The sequence below is a fragment of the Prionailurus bengalensis genome, chromosome F2 (genome assembly GCF_016509475.1).
Source record: "Prionailurus bengalensis isolate Pbe53 chromosome F2, Fcat_Pben_1.1_paternal_pri, whole genome shotgun sequence".
Taxonomy (NCBI): Eukaryota; Metazoa; Chordata; class Mammalia; order Carnivora; family Felidae; genus Prionailurus; species Prionailurus bengalensis.
Window position 1 is genome coordinate 72,144,917 of NC_057353.1, and position 21,252 is coordinate 72,166,168.

Here is a 21,252-nt window from a genome sequence, read left to right on the forward strand (position 1 = left end):
AGAAAGAAAGAGCGCCTTTTCTTGCCAAGATTTTAATGTAAAAAGAGGAAGAGACTTTCGGCAAGCCTTCACTTCCCCCTCCCAAGCCCTGCCCAGGGGCAAAGTTTTCCCTGGAGGGATGGGCTGGTTCCCAGGGTTTACTGAGGTCCTGAGCAGTCTGTGGCCCAAAGCCCACTGCACCACTTAGAGACAAAGAACTGGCTGCAGAAAAACCCAAGAGGGCACGCTCGGGATGCACTGTCCTTTTCCACAAGCAGCAAGTCCAGCCCATGGCATGGTTGAGAAGCCACTCGGCATTTTCCAAAAAAAAAGTGTTAACGTTTGTTTATTTTTGAGAGAAAAAGAGAGAGAGACAGAGCATGAGTGGGGGGAGGGGCAGAGAGAGAGGGAGACACAGAATCCAAAGCAGGCTCCAGGCTCTGAGCTGTCAGCACAGAAGCCGATGCGGGGCTCCGGCTCACCAACCATGAGATCATGACCTGAGCCAAAGTTGGGCGCTTAACTGAGCCACCCAGGCCCCCTGCCACTTGGCATTTTTGGCTCTGACGGTGGTCAGGTCACTGCCCTCCGGAAGGAAGGACCTTGCCACACAGACACAACAGACCCCATTCCAGCAGGACTGGTCAGTGCTCAAGGGTACTGGCTGCCTTGCCCACCTGCCACCCCCCACCATGGCTGGGCCACCTTACCAAGCTGTGCAGGCACAGGAGGGGGTCACCTGAACAAGGGGGCGAGATGTCATCAAATCAGAAATGGCACCGGAAGACAGGAGGGAGAGAAACAGCTGGTGGGGGCGTCTGTTCCTGGACCCCAAGTTGTTGTGACCCAGAAACCCAAACAGAGGTGCATCTCTGCTGCCCCACCCATCTTAATACATCTCTCCATCCGAGTTAGAGGAAAAACTTTCCCTGCAAAGAACAAGAATCCCCTAATTGTGTCAAGGGTCATGAAGTTAATCCATGCCATTTTAAAAAGCTTCTTCATGGGGTGCCTGGGTGGCTCAGTCGGTTAAGCACCCAACTCTTGGTTTGGGCTCAGGTCATGATCTTGTAGTTTGTGGGTTCGAGCCCCATGTCGGGCTATGCACTGACCGTGCAGAGCCTGCTTGGGATTCTCTCTCTCTCCCTCTCTCTGCACCTCCCCTGTGTGCTCTCTATCTCTCTTTCAAAATAAATGAGAATAAACTTTAAAAAAATAATAATAATAATAAATAAGAAGCTTCTTTGTGTGTTTTACAGAAACACCATGGTTGGAGAAAAGAGATGGGTTTTTCTTGAAATTTAATGGCAAGATGGAACTACCGGCACTCGATACCTTGGCTCAACTGCTTAGTTTCTGCCGGTTTTGAACAAAATGATTTCCACCCATCTTTATAATGACAGTTTTCACTTGAGAGAATTAGGCACCAGGAATGTATTTCACTGGAGGTCACAAAGCTGCTAAGACAGGGTGTCAGGATTTGACGCAGGTATGAGCAGCTGGTTACGTGGCCCAAGTCATACTGCTTTTCTTGCCTCCCGTTCATTTTTCTCTCTACAAACATTAACTAACTCATTCAGTGTCCAAGCTCCACCTAAGATATTAGGCTACTCATTTACAATACCACCTAATTCACCATTATTGGGATTTTTTAATTAATTAATTACTTTTTTAATTTAAGTAATCTCTATACCCAACACGGGGCTCGAACTCCTGACGCTGAGATCAAGAGTCCCATGCTCCACTGACTGAGCCAGCCAGGTGCCCCTAATTCACCATTATGATGAGGATTAACTAAAGCGACAGATGGAATGTATGAAATTGCTAACATTCAGCCACTTTTTACCCTAAAAACATTGATGACATACAGTTAAACCTAATATGTCAACGTTCTTGGACAACTCTTAAGTGTTTAAATGAAAGTGCGTGGCTGATTATGTTGCTTTTTGAAATCTGCAGCTTTAGTATTCAAACCCATAAGGCAGTACATCATGGTGACTAAGAACACAGACTCTAGACGGACAGACCTGAGTCTGAATCCCTTCATTTAGTCATCTGTAAAAAATAGGAAAGTCACAGTACTCACTGTCAGAATTAAGTTATTTCACGTAAAGCACTTAGCACGGTGCTTTACAAATGTTAAGTGCTCGATAAATATTAGCCTTTTCTATTATTATTATTGCTGTTATTATTAACTTGCTTTCATTCAGATGGTTTTGGTATAAAGCTGCCCATTGTAGCATTATTTATAATAAAAACCAGAAACAAATTCAATTTCCCACAACAGGGAAACAGCATACCAGGGTTCTGAAAGAACTGTCTTTAGAATTAAAGAAAATCAATCCAATTAAGATTTAACAGCCCCTGCTTTGCCACTCAGGGGCTGTATAATTTTGAGCCAGTCTTTTCTTTTCTCTGGCCCTGTTTTCCTCCCCTCAAAAATGAATGGTTTACTCTCAGTGATTCCTAAGTTCTCTCCAGATTTAAAGTGTGCAGTCCTAAGGCTCTAAATAAAATATAATCCATCAATATCAAGGATAATATACAACCCCCAAGTACACACAAAGATGGGAGCAACATGAGAAAATATTTTATAAATACTGCCAACTTTCTTCAACCCTCCTGTTTTTTTCTGTAACAGCAGTCACCTCCTAAGAGAATTTGTACTATGTTTATTGTCTCTCTCCACGAAACAGGTGGAAACTTCCAGGAAAGCAGGGAATTATGTCTGGTTTGTTCACTGATGTATCTACCCCCAGCCATTACAGCAATGCCTGGCACAGAGTAGAAGCTCAATTAACATTTGCTGATTGAAAATTTGTGAACATTCTGGGGCACCTGGGTGGCTCAGTCGGTTGGGCGTCCGACTATGGCTCAGGTCATGCTCTCACGGTCCGTGGGTTCGAGCCCCACGTTGGGCTCTGTGCTGACAGCTCAGAGCCTGGAGCCTGCTTCAGATTATGTGTCTCCCTCTCACTTTGCTCCTCCCCCACTCATTTTCTCTCTCTCTCTCTCTCTCTCTCTCTATCTCTCAAACATGAATAAACATTTAAAAAATTTTTTTAAATAAAGAAAATTTGTGAACATCCTAAAAGAGCAAAGTACAAAACTGTATATATAACAGAATGCCATTAATATACAAAACACACCCCCATGGGAAACTGGCATATAGGATCAGAGAGGTTAAAACAGGATGAGGGAGTAGGGATGAAATTTTTTTAAGTTTCCCTCAATGTTTTGAACAATTTTCTTTTAAAAGACAGCATTCAACAAAGCATGCAGACAGAAGAAAGATGTAGAGAAATAGATGAAGTGACCAAGGGGTGTGCCTCTGACAGAGAGCAGTAAGGAAGGGCAGGAATATGGAAACAGAATCACAGGGGCAGAAAGAAAACTAGGTAAGAAGATGCAGAAAAGAAAAGCCCATTTATCTTGGACTTTTAATTACAAGCTAGCATCTTTTTTTTTTAATTTTTTAATGTTTATTTATTTTTGAGAGAAAGAGAGAGCATGCAAGCAGGGGGACAGAGAGAGAGGGAGTCACAGAATCCGAAGCAGACTCCAGGCTGCGAGCTGTCAGCACAGAGCCCGACATGGGGCTCGAACGCACCAACCATGAGATCATGACCTGAGCCGAAGTCCGATGCCCAGTCGACTGAGCCATCCAAGTGCCCCTACAAGCTAGTATCTCTTAAACTTTCCCCAAGTTGATAGAATTTCCCCATCAATTCCCTCAATCGATGGAAGCTTTGGTGAATTTGAGCACAAAGGTGCACTTGGGGCTGTTACGTGTTAACGTTTTGTTTGTTTTGAGAAACAGAACAGAGCATGATCAGGGGAGCAAGCAACATACAACTGCCAAAGAAATGATATAGACATATGGCCTGGAGAATTTAAAGGAAAGAATACTTCCTTTGGCTTTGGGGAGTTAGAGGAGAAGAGTCAAGAAGTTGTTCTCGGAAGGCCTGGTGTCCTGAATTGTACCAACTCACAGGGACCTTAGTGCTGTTTGTGGCCTCGATCTTGAACCTTTCACCCTTGCATTTGATCACACATTACAGAGGAAGAGGGATGGAGTCTGAGAATCTGAAGCAGGCTCTGCACTGTATAGCAAAGAGCCAGCTATGGGGCTCGAACTCATGAACCGTGAGATCATGACCTGAGCTGACGTCGGATGTTTAACCGACTGACCCACCGAGGCGCCCCCATCACAGATTACTCTTAATGCCTCCAGCCTCTCCAACTGCTTTCCTGAGCTCCTCATCATGTCCATACATTTGAACTTTGAGCAAACTGGGTCAGATGCCCCACTATGAATGATCAGGACCCTGTGCTTCTCCTTTATAGCACATACATAATTGCAATCGCATGGTGATTTGTGTACTTCCTTAAAAGCTGGGAGCCCCACAAGGGCAGAGACCAGGCTGTGTTGTCACCACTGTAACCCCAGTGCTAGCACAGAGCTCGTGCAAACAGGTGCAGCTGGTCACAGAGATGGCATTGGTCCAGCGTTAACCTAGTCCCAGGGCCTTACCCCAACTCCAAAATCCCAACATGGACACAACCCTAAAATCAGTAAATCAGATAAGCAACCCAAGGAGGTGAGATGTAAACTCTCCCCAAAGTAGCCACAATGATTAGGTCACTAGCTGTGGAACCAACCGGTTGCAATATAGACCTTCAGAAAGAACAATGGGGATGTCAAACACGAGCTAACGGTGTGAAAAAAGTTTTGAGTTTTGAGGCTACAGAAGAAAAGACATTGCATAAGATTCAAAAAAACAAACAAACACAACACCTTTGCAAAAGAGAACCAGTATGGTCCAAGTTATGAAGCAGCTTAACTGGCTCGGCTAGCTTCTTCTCTAAAATCATGGTGCTGGGGCGCCTGGGTGGTTAAGTGTCCAACTTCAGCTCAGGTCATGATCCCGCAGTTCGTGGGTTCGAGCCCCGCATCAGGCTCTGTGCAGACAGCTCAGAGTCTGGAGCCAGCCTGCTTTGGATTCTGTGTCTCCCCCTCTCTCTGTCCCTCCCCTGCTCACACTCTGTCTGTCTCTCTAAAAAATAAACATTTACAAAATAAAAAAAATAAAACCCTGGTGCTGATTTCATTGTAGAATACACGTTTAATGAGAAAGCATCTCTCTTTCAGCTTTGATGCACAAAGGTAGAGACGAGAATGGTTGTTCTTGTCCAGGCCCCGGTCTTATCTAAACCCACAGCCCCAGAGAAAATGTCTGCCGTATCCATTTCAGCATGTACTTAGCATTTTTATTTAATAGGCCACTTGCATTAATGAGTACTTGATGAATCACCTAATTTTAAACATGTAGGGAACCTTGAAATTCACCTTCAATCCAACATTTACACTTAAGAAAAACCAACAGCCCAAGAGAGGCTCAGAGGCGTCTCACAGGTACACAATCCCAAGGCCTGGACTCAGGGAGAGTCAAAGAACTGCTGAGCTCATGTCCAAGGGTTGGATCACTGAGGCATCAACAGAGCCCTGTAAAAAAATCTCTACTTAATCAGCAGTGTATATTTGGTGCGGTGTCTGGTGTGATCTTTCGGGGGAAAGGAGGTCAATTAAAGCATTATGCTTTCTTGGCCCCTCATTACACACAAATCTCTTCCAAAGTCAAAAAGAAAAGTTAATAGACATGTACCAAATGGTAAAGAAACAAGTGGAAATGCAGGTTGTCTGGGACTTCTCAATCACCCATAGGAGTGGAGAATGGCTTCTTTCTCGGTAGTAATACTAAGCTAGTTATAGAGTTCCTATAGTTACTATTTCCTGCTGTTGTGCCTTTGTCTGTGCTGTTCTCTGTGCTATGAACACCGTTCCAGACACTACCATACCTCCCGGACAAACTCCTATCTACCCACCAAGACTGCAGTCAGGCATCTCTGGATGCTGGATAAGCATCTCACCATCACTAAGTTCCCGTTATTACCTTCCAGTAACACACGGCCCTACTGATGCCTGACAATCCTTCGAGGAAGTGTCAAGATTAGCAAATGGTATGAGGTTTGTAGAGCACCATGTATCCCATTGAGGAAAGCACTACAAACACACAAGGTAATGTTTTATTAATCTACTTAACCTGATTTCCTTGAAACACAGAGAGTGATTTTGATGGATGAATCAACCAACCCAAGATTAATAGCTTGGTTTACTACGCTCATTTCTCTTTCCAAGCCACAAGCCAAAATAAACTCACTCTCAATTTATAACTTTGCAAAACGTGCTCTCGCGTATCGACTCCTGAATCCACTGTGGTTATTAAAAGCATGGTTGCATCCAGCAGGACGGGCCAGGTTATGCTGTGGTAACAAACAGCCCCGGGGTCTCGGCCCCAATGATGACCACAGTGGTCATTCTGGGATCGACAGGATGAGACCAGCAATTCCATCTCTCTGGACTATACCTGACAATCTGGATTGAGTTGCTCTGTGGCTGACATCAGTTTAACAGATACGATCTCCTCTCTTCCTTCTCCAACCACCTACAGAGCTATCTTGCAGGGCTGCAGTGTGGATTAGGTGTGACAGTGTTTGCTATTTACCCAGGATACTGCCCAGCAGACAAGCAGCAGTCAGTTAACGATAATGATAGCTAGTATCAATATCATTGCCATTATCCCTATTCCTCTCCAAATAATAATCGTGATGTTATTATTCAAATTCTCATATGGTTCTTGAAACTGTCTGCACACTGGAATCACCCAGAGAGTTTAAAATCTATTAATGCTGTGTCCCACCCCCAGAGTTGGTAAATTAATTCATTTAGACTATGTCCTGAGGGCTTTGGAATTTTATTTTGTCTTATTTTATTTTATTTTATCTTATCTTATCTTATGTCACTGAGAGAAAGAGAGAGCATGCAACTGGGAGAGGGGCAGAGAGAGAGGGAGACAGACAGAATCCCAAGCAGACTCCATGCTGTCAGTGCAGAGCCTGTTGTGTGGCTCAAACTCACAAACCATGAGATCATGACCTGAGCCAAAGTTGGACACTTAACCGACTGAGCTACTCAGCCACCACTGGGCTTTGGAATTTTAAAAGATCTCCAAGTGATTCTAATGTACAGACAAGTTTGAGAACCACTGTCCTACAGGCACCCATGTTCATATCTATTCTTACATATATTTGCATGTGCATGCATTCACACAGGTGCATATACAAGCTGGCCAGGTTCCACGAATCCTATGTGGTGGTCACATCAGTCAGGATGAGTTAGGTTATGCTGTGTAACAAAGAGCCCCTAAATACCAGTCCTAGTGACAACCACGGTAGTCACCCTCTACAGTCAACAAGGTGAGCCCAGCAATCCCACCTGACAGCTAAGCCTATGCATCTACCCTCACATCTTTCCTGTTTCCTCTTTTTACTTCATACTTTTTCTAAGGTCCAGTTTAACAAGTTTGCCAGGCCCAGCATAAATCAGAAGCAGAAAAATATACTGGCATGGACAGACTGTTCAGAGGAGGACCACTGAAGACTATGTAATGGAGATTATGCTTCGTTCATCTATCCCCAGGCCCCGAAACATGGTAGACAACCTAATATAAATCCATTATTATCCATAATAGCCTGGAAAAAAAAATGGAAAGCAGACACAAGAACTCAAAAAGCACAGCCGCTAAGCTGAAAGTCTTATATGTCAACTTGGCACTGACCACCATTTTGATTTCCCCATTTTTGTTAATTTCCCTCAGGATGAAACTATATCCAGTGGGATGGAAGTGAGGTCGGGAGATCTGTGAACAGACCAGTGTTCTTTCAGTGGGCAGCAAAGTGCACGACACGCATGGTAGGTTCAGGGAGCAGTAAGAACAGGTCATTTTGGGGCACCTGGGTGGCTCAGTCAGTTGAGCAGCCGGATGACTTTGGCTCAGGTCATGATCCCATGGTTCGTGAATTCGAACCCCACATCGAGCTCCCTGCTGTCAGCACAGAGCCCGCCTCAGATTATCTGTCCCCCTTTTTCTCTCCTCCCCTTTCTTCCCCCTCCCCTACTCGCTCGCGAGCGCGCTCTCTCTCTGTCTCAAAAGTAAATTGGAAAAAAAAAAAAAAAAAGGAACACAGACATTTTGCCAGCAGCACACACGAGTTATGGTAAACCATCTCCTGCTCTGCTGGATGTTCTATCTCTGCAGAGTCTGGAGAAAACCAAAAAACCCAGTTCATATGCCCTTGTTTTGGGGACAGTTTAAGAATCACACTGGCTTGGGGCACCTGGGTGGCGCAGTCGGTTAAGCGTCCGACTTCAGCCAGGTCATGATCTCGCGGTCCGTGGGTTCGAGCCCCGCGTCGGGCTCTGGGCTGATGGCTCAGAGCCTGGAGCCTGTTTCCGATTCTGTGTCTCCCTCTCTCTCTGCCCCTCCCCCGTTCATGCTCTGTCTCTCTGTCCCAAAAATAAATAAACGTTGAAAAAAAAATTTTTTTTAATTAAAAAAAAAAGAATCACACTGGCTTTACATAAACTCTTCATCAAAACAAATGTATTCTGTATTTTGAATACATGAGTTCTCTCGAGCCCAGGGGAAAGAAGCATTGTATAGGATTACATAATAGTTACCCTACTACTTTAAAACCAAGTGGAAGCCTCAGGCAGCCAAGTCAGAAGGAGAGAGAAATCATTTTTGTAAAATTATCTGAACGCAACCGTCTCTTCTGATGCATTGGAGTTGACCATGGTTCTGCTCTTCTCAGAAGCTCTTTCAATTATAGGTTGCTTATCTGGACCTGGGAGAGTTTTCCTCCCATCTAGAGTTAGTTAAGGAAAAGGAAAAAAAAAAAAAAAAAAAGCAGGCAGAATTCCGCTAATAAAAGCCTGAAATGAAAAGTGGTAACTACTCCCAAGGCCCTGCTTATTGTAGAGGAGTCATTAGACAAACCTTTGTAGGTCCCTGTTAACGATCTATTTGCTGGGCAACCGTCACAAGGAGGAGTAGGGAATGTGGGATGCACAGCCTCAAAACACCTCGCTCTCTTAGACGTGTGGCTGTTGGCAAACAACTTAACCTCTCTGAACTTGTTTGCTCATCTGTGAAATGGAAATACCTACTCGACAGGGACAGTATAAGAACTAACTGAGGAAAACGTATCAAGTGCCTAGCGTTCAAAAAATGTAGTAAATGCCTTTCCTCTGATCGCTGCCAAAGTCTCAGAGTGCTCACTACAATGTGGAGCTTTTTAAGAGAAAGGCCTTTTCTTTTTTTTTTTTTTAAGAGAAGGGACCTTGCTGTTCCTCCTACGCGCCCACATCCTACACACTGCCCCCCTTAAGAGACTGTAGTTGCCTCTTCAACATCATTTCTTCCCACCAAGCAGCATCCTTCAGTCATTCGGTCCTCATTCCCAGTTCCAGGGATGGGGCCTGACTGATCTAAGGCAATCAATGTTATCCTATTTCCTCCGCCGCCATGATGGTTTGAGATGGATCATCCTCAGATGATGACCCAACCAGAAGGGAGCTCAGAAATTTTGTGCTATGGCCCTGGGGAGAAATGGCAGCTCTCCCTCCCGTGGATGTGAGCAAACAAACACGTGGGCTGAGAAGTACCAGCAGCCAGACCACCACGTTAGACAGCTCTGCTCTGCACTTCCTGGAGCACACCTATTTTTCCTGAGGTCTGCTGGCGTTGGAACAATACAGAAGCCCTGCTGGCAACCCTCTCACTACTATGAAGGGAGTCAACCTGAGAACAAAGCCAACAGACACAAGGGCAGAGCCCAGAGGATCACAAAGAAATGAAGCCAGAGCCCTGATCAAAGCGTACCCGAAACCTATCCCACTTCTTCACCTTTTGGTTATGTGAACCACTCAACTGCTCCCATCAATTATCCAGTTTGAACTAGGCTTTCTGTCCCTTACAACTCAAAGCACCCTAACTGACACATCCTCATGCATGGCTGAATGAATCACCGAGCAAGAGATTATGCAGAAACATCATCACTCTTCCGAAGATTTAACTCAGATTTCAAGTTTCCTGGGAGCAAGAGCCCTCACTCGTCTTGGTCAGCCAGTATCCCAGGCTTAAGAGAGTTTCTGGACACAGGCCCTCAATAAATATTTTTTTAAATAGGTGAATGGAATGAAACTAACAATATCACCTGGAATTTCAGAACCTTTTAAAACCCTACACTCCAGATGTATCTGGATCAGAGGAACATGATGAGGGAGCTGAGAGCCATCAGTAAGGCCTGAGCTCAAATCACAGATCCAGCTGGACGTCAGCGTCCTCCCCTGCCAAATGAGCATATTAATACCTACCTTCCTGGGCAAGGAGAGCCATGCAAACACACCCAAGGTTGCATTCCAGAAATATGTATGTGCCTCTTTCTTTTAGCTAACACTGTTCCATATCGTGAGTTCTAGTCTGAGGTTCAGGAAACAGGATCATCACGTGGACACAATGTGGGCCAAACCGCAGATCACCCAGCAGAGCCAGGCCTGGGAGGGCGAGGACAGGTAATGTGGACCCCGAGCCTCCCACCCCTCAACATACTGCCATTCCCTTCAGGAAAGGGAGCTTGGGCAGAGGGATTATCAACAAGGCCTTGCGGCTGCGATGCTTCTTCTTTGCTTTGCTGGTAGCTTCCTGACAGAAGCTGGGGACTGGGACCAGAGCAATCGGCAGTCCCCACACATCCCTAGCTGCTGCTGACCTAACCATTCACTGGTGAGGTGGAGCTCAGCTACACGGTCAGCTGCAGGAGGGTAGGGGCCTTGCCTCGTTCACCGGTACAGCCCCAGCACCCAGAAAGCACTCAGTGAAAGATCACCTGAGCACATGGGTGAAGGAGTGAGTGGATGCACAAAGTGACGAAATCAGGACTCTCAGAAGAGAACAGTAGTAAAGCCCTATTAGTGCTCAGACTGCTGATTATGAAGCTGGCAAACCCAACGCCCAGAAATGAGAGGCTGGCACCTGGGGACTCAATTCTGGCCCTAGGACTCCAGTGCCTAGGTCTGAGCCACAGCTCCCTTCTCTGACAAATAACCATTATCAAGATTAAATAAGAATTTTTTTAATCTTTATTATTTTTGAGAGAGTGATAGAGTGTGAGCAGGGAAGGGTCAGGGGGGTGGGCACAGAATTGGAAGCAGGCTTCAGGCTCTGAGCTGTCAGCACAGAGCCCCAGGCGAGGCTCCAACTCAAGAACCACGAGATCGTGACCTGAGCTGAAGTCAGACACTTAACCGACTGAACCACCCAGTGGCTCACAATTTTTTTTAATGCAGCTACACAGAGGGAGAAAAGGTTGACAGAATATATAGCAAGATATTAATAACAATTAGCTTTTGATGATAAGATTATGGGAGGACATTTATTTTCCGCTTTTGCGTAAATTTTCAGATTTTCTATAGTGAACATAAATAGACTGTCCAGTAACAATAAAGTGAACATAAAAGAGGGGAGACGCCGATCCAAGCAACTAGCCCCAGTGCCTTAGACATAAAGCAAGGACCCAGCAAAGGTTCCATTTCTAGGAATGCCCTTCACACATCTGGAAACAGCTCTCATATGTCTCCTATTTCTTAAGTATTTCAGCTAATTTACTGTCACCCTTACAGGACTTGATTTCAAGGCTCTCTTTTTATCCTTCCTTCTCTGCAAAGGCTCCATCTGTCAAAATCCCACTCTGGGTATTGTATAAACCAGCTCACAGAATCAGCATCACGCTCCTGTTTGCTCATTCATCTGTTAATTCATTCACTGAGTAAACACCCCTTAAAAACCTACTCTATTGGACATCCTTGCTCTTACCCACCCCGCCCCCATTCACACACGGTTCCCAGATTTTCCTGGGGAACACCCACCTCCCCTCACCTCAGTCCCTGTGCTCTGGGGGGTGCAGACCCTAACCTCAGCTCCTTCAGGGGGCGGGCACTCGATCCAGGATGGCCAATCAGAGCATCGCATTCTCTTAAGCCACAGGGATTGGTTCCCGAGGGGCATGTTGCCCAGATAAGACCAATCAGAAACAGAGACTCAATTCGGGGACTTTTCTTTAACCGTTGAAAACGTGACCTTTTTATTCCCTTCTGCCAGAGCTGCTGAGAGCCGTCTTGCCACCACAATCGAGAAAGAAACGGTAGGTGATGCTGAGGGTTGCAGAAAAACTGTGTAAGCCTTAGCAACACCGTTGAAACCTCCATGCGTTAATTTCCATCCCTAGACTTTTCAAGGACATAAATCCCCTTCCTGGGGAAGCCGGTTCAAGTCAGGGTCCTGCTTTGAGGTCAAAAGAGTCCTGACTGATGAAATCCGAAGGGCTGTGACATAGGCTGCACGCTGGCTATGCACAGAGGAAGCGAGATGATCCATGCCACCTTTCCTGGCACTCAGTGCGATGTGGAGACAGCTACAAACAGCTACAATTATTTAAAGCCGGTAAGATAATTGCTTTAATTAAGAACGACATGGAACAAGAGGAGCATGGGGGGGGGGGGGGGGGCGGGGAGCCAGGAAAGGCCTCCGACAAGAAAGAGCATTTAAACGTACCCTGCATCTGCATTCAGGCAGCAGAGATAGAATTACTATTTGGGGAGTCAAGAGAACACGGCTGATACACATCCAGCTCCCAGTAAACGAAACCCACTACAACCCACATGACACACGGGGCGGTGATACTTAAAGCACTTAAGGGCACTCTCTGAACAAGCCCACAACACAGCATCTCGAGAGACGGCAAAGTGCCAATGTCCAACAGCCCTCACTGGCAAGAATTTCATCTGAATGTTACAGACGATGTCACCCTCTTAAATAACTCTCAGGTCAGTTTTTGTGATTTGGATGCTACACAACGTTCAGTTTTCACTCCAGCCCTCTTGCCTGTTTGGATTACTGTTGATCAAATCGCACAACATTGTAACAACAGCCCTCTCGAGATGAATAACCTGTTTACCACATTTGTTACCAAATGATAAGGGAGAGGGAAGAGAGCACGTGTCTGGTTCCCTAAAACACCGCATGATGGGTTGGGTTAGAAATGTGGCTGCAGGGAACAACTCTGGCAACAATAAAAGAACCTCTGGGAACATCTATTTTGCTAAGAAAGGCCTTGAAGGCCAGTCTTCGTAAAGGAGCAAAGCCAGTGTCCCTCAGACCTCTGACAATGTGTACATAACACAAGTTGGGAAGATACTTAATGAATCAGAAAAGGATACCGCAAACAAATTCTCCCAGGTCTTTGCTGTTTCTAAACACATCAGCGATTCATTTGGTCCACAAATACAGCTCCAAGTTTCCAGGGCAAAGAGTCCTACAGATGGAAAAATTAACACTGACAAAAACTTCCGTGTGGTCTCAAGAGAGGTGCTAGGGTCGAGTGGCAGGAGGGCGAAAGGCTTGAGAACCCTTCCAGGTAGCCTGGATTTCTCGGAAGCAGCTGGGTCACCTCTGCTCTAAAAACACTTGAAAGAGTGCTGTTGACTTTGCACAAAGACTTCACTTCCCTTCTCCTGAAAATGCGACTATGACTATGATCACAAGTTCAAGTTCACTGGGCAACTGCTAGGATCCAGGCAGAGCCTACAAACAGGGAGACCCAGGCGTACCGGCTCGAGAGGACTGAGCCTGAAACCAGAAGTACCTGTAGTTCAGCATATGCTCAGTAAACACTGGGAATTAGCGACCCCAAGAAGACCACTAATCTCTTCTAAAAATGAGAGGGGCTTTTATGTTGAAAGCTCCCAAAGAGAAGTTTTTGTTAACTAGTTTGTTTTTTAACACAAAAAATAGTATATGCTCATGCTTAAACGTTCAAAAAAAAAAAAAAAAATAGAGGCACCTGGGTGTCTCTGTTGGTTGAGTGTCTGACTCTTGATTTTGGCTCAGGTCATAATCTCAGAGTTGTGAGATTGAGTCCTGAGTCAGGCTCTACACTGAGTGTGGAGCCTGTTTAGGATTAGGATTCTCCTTCTCTCTCTCTCTCTCTCTCTCTCTCTCTCTCTCTCTCTGCCCCCCCTCTAAAAAATTTTTAAAATGTTTTAAAAATTAAAAAAAAAAAGAATTCAGAAAATAGAAAAGATACACAAGACATCTTCCATCTGCCCTAGAGCACAATCCGGTAGCCTCTTCCCCCAAGAGGTGAACAGTATTCCCCACAACCACCTCCTTCTTGGTATCTGCCAGTAATAACTGATGCGTAATCAAGCACATGAGGTGTGTGGACTTACTTGTATCTCCTACTTTTCCCCCCCACACATGGTGGGAACATACCACATACACTTTTCTGCATTTGTCTTTTCTTTTTTTAACTTAAGATTGTATCCTGGAGGGGCGCCTGGGTGGTTTAGTCGGTTAAGCCTCCAACTCTTGACTGTAGCCCACGTTATGATCTCACGGTTTGTGGGATCAAGTCCCACATTGGGCTCTGCACTGCCTGCTTAGTATTCTATCTCTCCCTCTCTCTGCCCCTCCCACTCGTATTCTCTCTCTCTCTCTCTCTCAAAATAAGTAAATAAACTTTAAAAAAAAAAGAGAGAATGTATCCTGGAGATCACAGCTTCTTAGCACACATGACCTTCTATTTTAAACAGTGGCCAAGTATCCCACTGTAAGAACATACCGTAACTGATTGAATCAATCCCCTGCCAACATACATTTCAGCTGCTTCCTCGATCTTGCTTTTATTATAAACAACGCTGCAATGCGCGTACATTACATATATCTTCACATACCCCATGGATGACTACAGGAAAGATACGACAGGATAAAATCTTGGAAGTAAAATCGCAGGGCCAAGCACTCAGAAAACGCAGATAGTGCCATACTGCCCTTACTGTCACTGTCCCCAATTGTGTGACAAGTATGCCCATTTCTCCACCCATACTCACAAAACGTTGTTTCGTGTTTTTAAATACAAGGGAAGAAAGAGCACCAGAGCTCTAGTCTTGTCCCCTTGGCTCTCCCTGCCCCTGTGATATCACACATGACATTACTACTTCCTGTAAGTCCCACCCATGATGCACAACCCAGAAATCCCAGTGTAAAAACAGAATGCACATCAGAGCCACTGGGGTGCTGAAGCCAGCTCACACCAGCTCAGGTGAGCTGAGTGGACACCTTTCTTCCCGATTCTGGGTTCAGGGACATCAGGCTTGTAGCCTGAAACTGGACATGGGAAGCATCTGTACCATAGAAATCAGCAAATGCTACAAAGCAAGGCTTCTTTTTTACCCCGCCCCCCCAGAGGGACCTTGGTCACACATATCACACATCAATGCACACCTACAGTGGAAACCGAGCCTCAGCCATCTCTCTTTGAATACTGCCACCAGCAAGAGGGCCACAGATTCTTGTGACTTAGTCACAAATTCTTGGAACCTAAGGACTGGAGAAGATCTGAAGGGATATCTAATAGTCGTGTCTCTTTTGTCATTATGTCTTTGAATACTGCCTTTCCCCAGCCCATCTGTCTAGGCATAAGCAATATCCTCCTAGTTCCTCTTCTATGCCTCCTTACCATTCTTGCGTATTCGCATCTCATTATTGTTTAGTGCTTATTTTTGAGGACAGTCTACAGTGTAACAATTACACACATAAATTAATTAATCAATTAATACTTTTTAAAAAGGCTCTCAAGTGCTCAGTTTCACAATGGACCCAAGTCTCATTTCTAGACCTACTGTGACATTTCAACCTTAACACCCAAATTCCATGGCCTGCTCCTGGGCACAAAACCCCACAAGCTGTCATGACTTCAGCCCACGTATCCAATTGACTTAATTTTCTCTCTTCATCTCTGACACTAAAGGGCTTCCCTTTCTGATGAGCTCCCCTAGGTACAAGTCTTACATTTTAGTCCACTCTGTGTTCATATCACGAAAGACACAAATCAGCATAGTCCCCCATGCTGGCAGAGTGTTCTAGGTCTCCAAGTGTAACATAACCACCTACCCGTGCTTGAGTTCTGTGCACATTACAGCGGCAGCTTACTCAAGGGTAAGCTTCCAAAGTCAGCACGGATATGAACACCGGAAGCAGTCAAAATTCTCCTTGAAAAGCCCGTAATAAGGCTTCACAATGGACACTGACAAACCGTCTCCCAACACAGGTCCAACACAGGCTGTGTCCCTTCAGCACTGGATTTGGTGTCTTGGGTTGAGCACCAGAAAGAAATAGCTAGCTTGGATTTCAGAGCTGTGTTGTAGGATAATTAAAATCTATAAATACAAGACACACCCTTGACGGCATAGATGCTCATACTCCAAAAAGCCACAGGAACAAAGAGTGACAGAAGGAACAGCAGATCTGTGTCTCATTCACACTCACTCCAAGAGAGAGACGCCTGTTGGGTGGAATGACAGGATCACCCACGCCATTTAAAGTGTTATTTTTATCTGTACTTTGTTTTTGTTGAGCAAGTATATTTGGATCTGGATAAGTGTGAAGCAGTAATCTATGACAGGATGTATCCAGGACTTTTGTAAGTGAGAACAGTGGTTAGCCCTGGGGCAGGACTCACTGTGAAGGGGCATGAGAGAATGTCCTGGAGAGATAAAAATCTTGAATGCCCTGTCTAGGTGGGGCCAAGATGGGGTGACATATTAAGAATTCATAAAGGGGCATCTGGCTGGCTCAGTGGGTAGAGCATATGACTCTTTATCTTGGGTTTTTAAGTTCGAGCCCCACACTGGGTGTAGAGATTATTTAAAAATAAAATCTCCGGGGAGGGGGCTCCTGGGTAGCTCAGTTGGTTAAGCCTCTGACTCTTGATTTTGGCGCAGGTCATTATCTCACAGTTTGTGGGTTCGAGTCCCGTGTCAGGCTCTGCAGGGCTCTCTCCCCCATCTCTCTCGGTACCTCGCCCACTCACTCACTCACTCACTCTCTCTCTCAAAAATAAAATAAATAAGCTTTAAAAAAATAAAACCTTGGGGCACTTGGCTGGCTCAGTCAGTTGAGTACGCTACTCTTGATCTTGGGGTTGGGAATTTGAGCCCCCACGTTGGAAGTAGAGATTACTTAAAGATAAAATCTTTTTTAAAAATCCTAAAAATCTTAAAGTGCCTGGGTGGCTCAGTCGGTTAAGCGTCCAACTCTTGATTTCAGCTCAGGTTATGATCTCACGATTCCTGAAATTAAGCCCTACATCAGGCTCTGTGCTCACAGCATGGAGCCTGCTTGGGATTCTCTCTCTCCCTCTCTCTCTGCCCCTCCCCTGCTGGCACATGCACACGTGCTCTGTCTCCCTCAAAACAAATAAACATTTTTTTTTTTAATCTTTAAAAAAATAGATTTGTACATTTTACAGTATGTAAGTTATACCCCAATTAAAAGTTACAGGCGTACATGAGAGACTACTCCACGACAGCTTGCCACCTGATCTCTATTCGACAGCTAAAGCTCTCTAGGGGCCAGACACCCAAACAGAGGGTAGTAAGGACACCAGGAAGACAAGGGACAGAAGAGGCAGAAAAGGGAGTGCCTGGCGGGGATAGCGGGTACCCAGGCTTACCAAGTTCATTTCTTTTCTTCTTTCTTTCCTTTTTTTTTTTTTTAAGTTTATTTTCTTTATTTTGAGAGAGACAGAGAGAGTGCAAACGGGGTGGGGGCAGAGAAAGGGAGAATCTTAAGCAGGCTCTGCGCTACCAGCTCAGAGCCCCCGAGGGGCTTAAACTCATGAAACTGTGAGATTATGACCTGAGCTGAAATCAAAAGCCGGACATTTAACCAACTGAGCCACCCAGGCGCCCCAAGCTGGTTTTCCATGAGGGGCCTCCCAGCAGTTAAGTGCATTGGCTCTCCAGCCAGACTACTTGGATGCGAATACTGGCTCCACCCCTGCCATGGGCTGTCTGTGTCCCCACCAAATGTATGTGTCGAAACCTAACCTCCAAAAGGACAGCGTTAGGGGGCAGGGCCTTCAGGAGTGATTAGGTCCTGCGGAGGGAGCCCTCATGAATGGGATCAGCGCCCTGATAAAAGAGACCCCAGGGAGCTCCCTCACCATTTCTGCCGTGTGAGTTTACAGCAAAAGAATGGCCATCTGTGAATGAAAGTGGGCCTTCACCAGACACCGAATCTGCCGGCACCTTGATCTTGGACTTGTCAGCCTCCAGAAGTGGGAGAATTAAATTTCTGTTGTTTAATGCCCCCCAGTCTGTGGTATTCTGCTACAGGAGCCCAAATGGACTAAGACGACCCTTGCTACTGGAGTGAACTTGGGCAAGTTACTTCTCTTCTTTGATCCTCAAGTTTCTTTTGAAATTTAAACAAGATAATTCAAAGCGTTTGGCACAGCATCTGCCATTCAACAGCATTCAATAACTGTCAACTATTACTCCTGTTACTGACGACAAGAGGCTGAGAGCATCTTCTTTCCTCCAAAGTTCTTTTTTAAATTATTTTTTTAAGCTTTATTTATCTATTTTGAGAGAGAGAGCAAGGGAGGGGCAGAGAGAGAGAGAATCCCAAGCAGGCTCTACACCATCAGCACAGAACCTGACGCGGGGCTCGGTCCCAAAAACCGTGAGATCATGACCTGAGCCGAAACCAAGAGCAGGACGCTTCACCCACTGAGCCACCCAGGCGCCCCCTGTCTCCAAAATTCTTATTTAAATTAAAATTTTAAATAAATAAATAAAAATAAATTAATAATTTCACCTGATAACCTTGTAGGGTCTCAATAAATATTCGTGGAGTGAACGAAAGAAAGCACATGGATTCTAATTTCAACAGAGCGGCAGGTTCTTATTTCTACTAAACTGAAATCCACGTCCTGGCCTAATACTTCCATCCACTTTAATTTTTCTTCACAGCAAAGTGGTCAAGAGCACAAGCTTGGAAGCAGATGGCCACGGTCACATCCAGCTGTTACTTACCAACTTAGTAACCTTGAACGTGTTGCTCAAATTCCAGGCCTCAGTGTCGTCTCCTGTAAAACAGAGTGACAGCAAGGATTAAGCACGTGACAAGAGACCTGAGCACAAGGTGAGCCCCCAGTAAATCCTAGACACTATTATTCTTTCCCATACTACAGACACTGTGAGAGAATAACCCCTCTCAATTCCATTTCTTCAGACCTTCAGGGTTTACAGAGCATGTCTCACAAATATTTTTCTCATTTAATGTTCAAAATAGTGGTATGTATTACAAATAAAGAAATGGAGGTTCAGAGAAGTTAAGTAACTTGCTGATGGTTACACAGCAAAGAGCAAAGACCCAAACCAAAATCCTATGACCAAGGGATAGTTTGGCTAGACTGTGTGGTTCTAGGGACAGAGGGTGGGGCCAGGCTGTCCTTTTCAAATTCAGAATTCCAAGTTAAAGGATGCTGGAAGTCTGAGTTACAACAGGAGTATTTGGGTCCCAGCAAAATGCTCAGCTCAACTTGAGATGGAACTGGTCTGAATCATTCTATGCCTGAATCACTTTCTGTTTTAGGTTTCTTCACGGCTGAGGAAAGAAAACAAACTTATATAGAACACCAACCCCATCACCCTCAGCATCTCTTACAGCAGCAAAAACTTATGAATCAAAGGGAGTTTTCATAAAACCAAAGTCAAACAACATCCCATGGAACACAGTCGCCAGCGTTTAGCGTGCGGGTCAGAGCACGGTCTGCCGCGTCTAGACATTCTCATTATTGCATGGAAGAGATACAAACTGCCTCTCTCTGGCCTTTATTTTGATTAAATCTGTAGCTGCCTTAGTGTTTTCTCTTTGCTTTTCGGCGGGTGATGAATTACAGGAAGCTGATCCACTGGCCTCACTTTACTCACAAAAGGTCTGGAGGCTGAGCCCAATTGTGGTAGGAGAACACTACCGGCTGATCATGTCAGCCACCTGTGCTCTCCTGCCATCTCTCCTCTTGTCCCCCCCACCTCCCCCCCACACACACACACACAGGTCTCTTGTCCCTGTGGCATGAGTATGGTTTAAAATCCCTTTTATTTCTTTATTTTTTAATTCTATTTTTGTAAGTAACCTCTACACCCAACGCAGGGCTCAAACTCATGACCCCTGAGATCAAGACTAGCCTGCTCCACTGACTGAGCCAGCAAGGTACCCTTAAAATCCCCCTTGTTTTAAATTTATTTTTGAGAGACAGAGCACAAACATTGGAGGGGCAGAGAGAGAGGGAGACACAGAATCCGAAGCAGGCTCCAGGCTCTGAGCTGTCAGCACAGAGCCCGATGCGGGGCTCGAACCCACGAACTGTGAGATCATGACCTGAACCAAAGTCAGACACCCAACCGACTGAGCTACCCAGGCGCCCCTACAATCCCCTTTTAAATCATGATCACAGAATTGCTTGGTGGCCAAAGAAAGAGGAGATTTCATTTAAGAACCACATAAGCATACTCACAAGCTCTGTCCTTGTACAACACGCCCATGCCCTTCAGGGCCTCACATGCACACACACACTCACACCCCTCATCTACAGTTCTCCTGACTCCTCTCGCTATGTCTTCCAGTTACATAAAGGACTTTTTTCTCTTTCTTTCAAGTTTTTTTGACCAGATTTACAAAATGGAAAATGGAAATAAGTTGTTCACTTGGGAAAATTTTTAGGGCCTTGGGAAAATCCCAGAAATAGGAAAAAAAGGGGCACTAACTCACTCTCACAAAACCCTTTTTTTTAAGAACACAAAGAGTAAGTTGACCATTACATCACCCAAAGACAAAATCCAGGAGACAGCATAAAGGTCCCCAGAAGGAAAGTGGTCATCTCCAAACAAGGGTGACTTTTTTTCACTTCCATGATTCGGAGCAGAGAGAACCTGGACTATGGCTCTAGAAACCAGATCTGGCCTTGTCTCCTCTTTAGACTCACACTATGAGGCTCCAGTCCCTTCTCAGTCTCTCAAAGCTGTGTGACTTTCAGCAAGGCAATGAACGTCCCTGAGCTCCTGCAGCCTCTGCTGTAAAGCGACAATACTCATTCTTTCAAGAACTAGCTACTGAGCACCTATGATGGGCCAAGCATGTGACCATGTGGCAAGGAGTTAATTCCAGGAATTAAATCTTCCCAGCCAGCCAGGAGCTTTCATGGATTAGTGGGGCAATTACAGGCAGACAAGCAATTACAATGGAGTATGAAAAAGTGTTACAACAGTGGCGGGTACAGTGTTGGGCAATCATAGAAAAGGGTATTTAACTCAGCAGGGGATGGGAAGTGTTGGGTATAAGAAAGGCTTCCCCAAGGAGGTGATATCTAAGCTGAAAACAAAAAGGCAAGTTAGACTTTGCCCAGCCCAGACAGGAGGGGATCCAAGCAGAACTGACCGCACATGCAGGTGCCTGGGTGGCT

The 21,252-nt window shown here is 45.3% G+C and overlaps 1 protein-coding gene and 1 long non-coding RNA gene across 9 annotated transcripts in view; one reads left to right on the plus strand and one right to left on the minus strand.

Annotated features, from left to right (window-relative positions):
• The window catches only part of CYRIB (CYFIP related Rac1 interactor B), a 148,375-nt gene that overhangs the window by 86,084 nt on the left and 41,039 nt on the right, over positions 1–21,252 (minus strand). For 6 of the 7 annotated variants that reach the window (XM_043601761.1, XM_043601758.1, XM_043601757.1 and 3 more), the window contains exon 2: positions 18,821–18,873. The gene's annotated coding sequence lies outside the window, so the exon portion shown is untranslated. Of the gene's footprint in view, positions 1–18,820; positions 18,883–21,252 lie in introns of those variants that run through there. The other variant, XM_043601762.1, reaches the window with a different exon arrangement.
• On the plus strand, positions 11,999–19,647 carry LOC122495814. 2 transcript variants are annotated; one of them, XR_006300608.1, is made up of 4 exons: positions 11,999–12,084; positions 12,169–12,383; positions 18,758–18,929; positions 19,383–19,647. It is a non-coding gene; the product is annotated as an uncharacterized LOC122495814 (long non-coding RNA). The 2 variants fall into 2 exon arrangements; XR_006300609.1 differs by lacking the exon at positions 12,169–12,383 and having other exon boundaries at positions 12,044–12,084.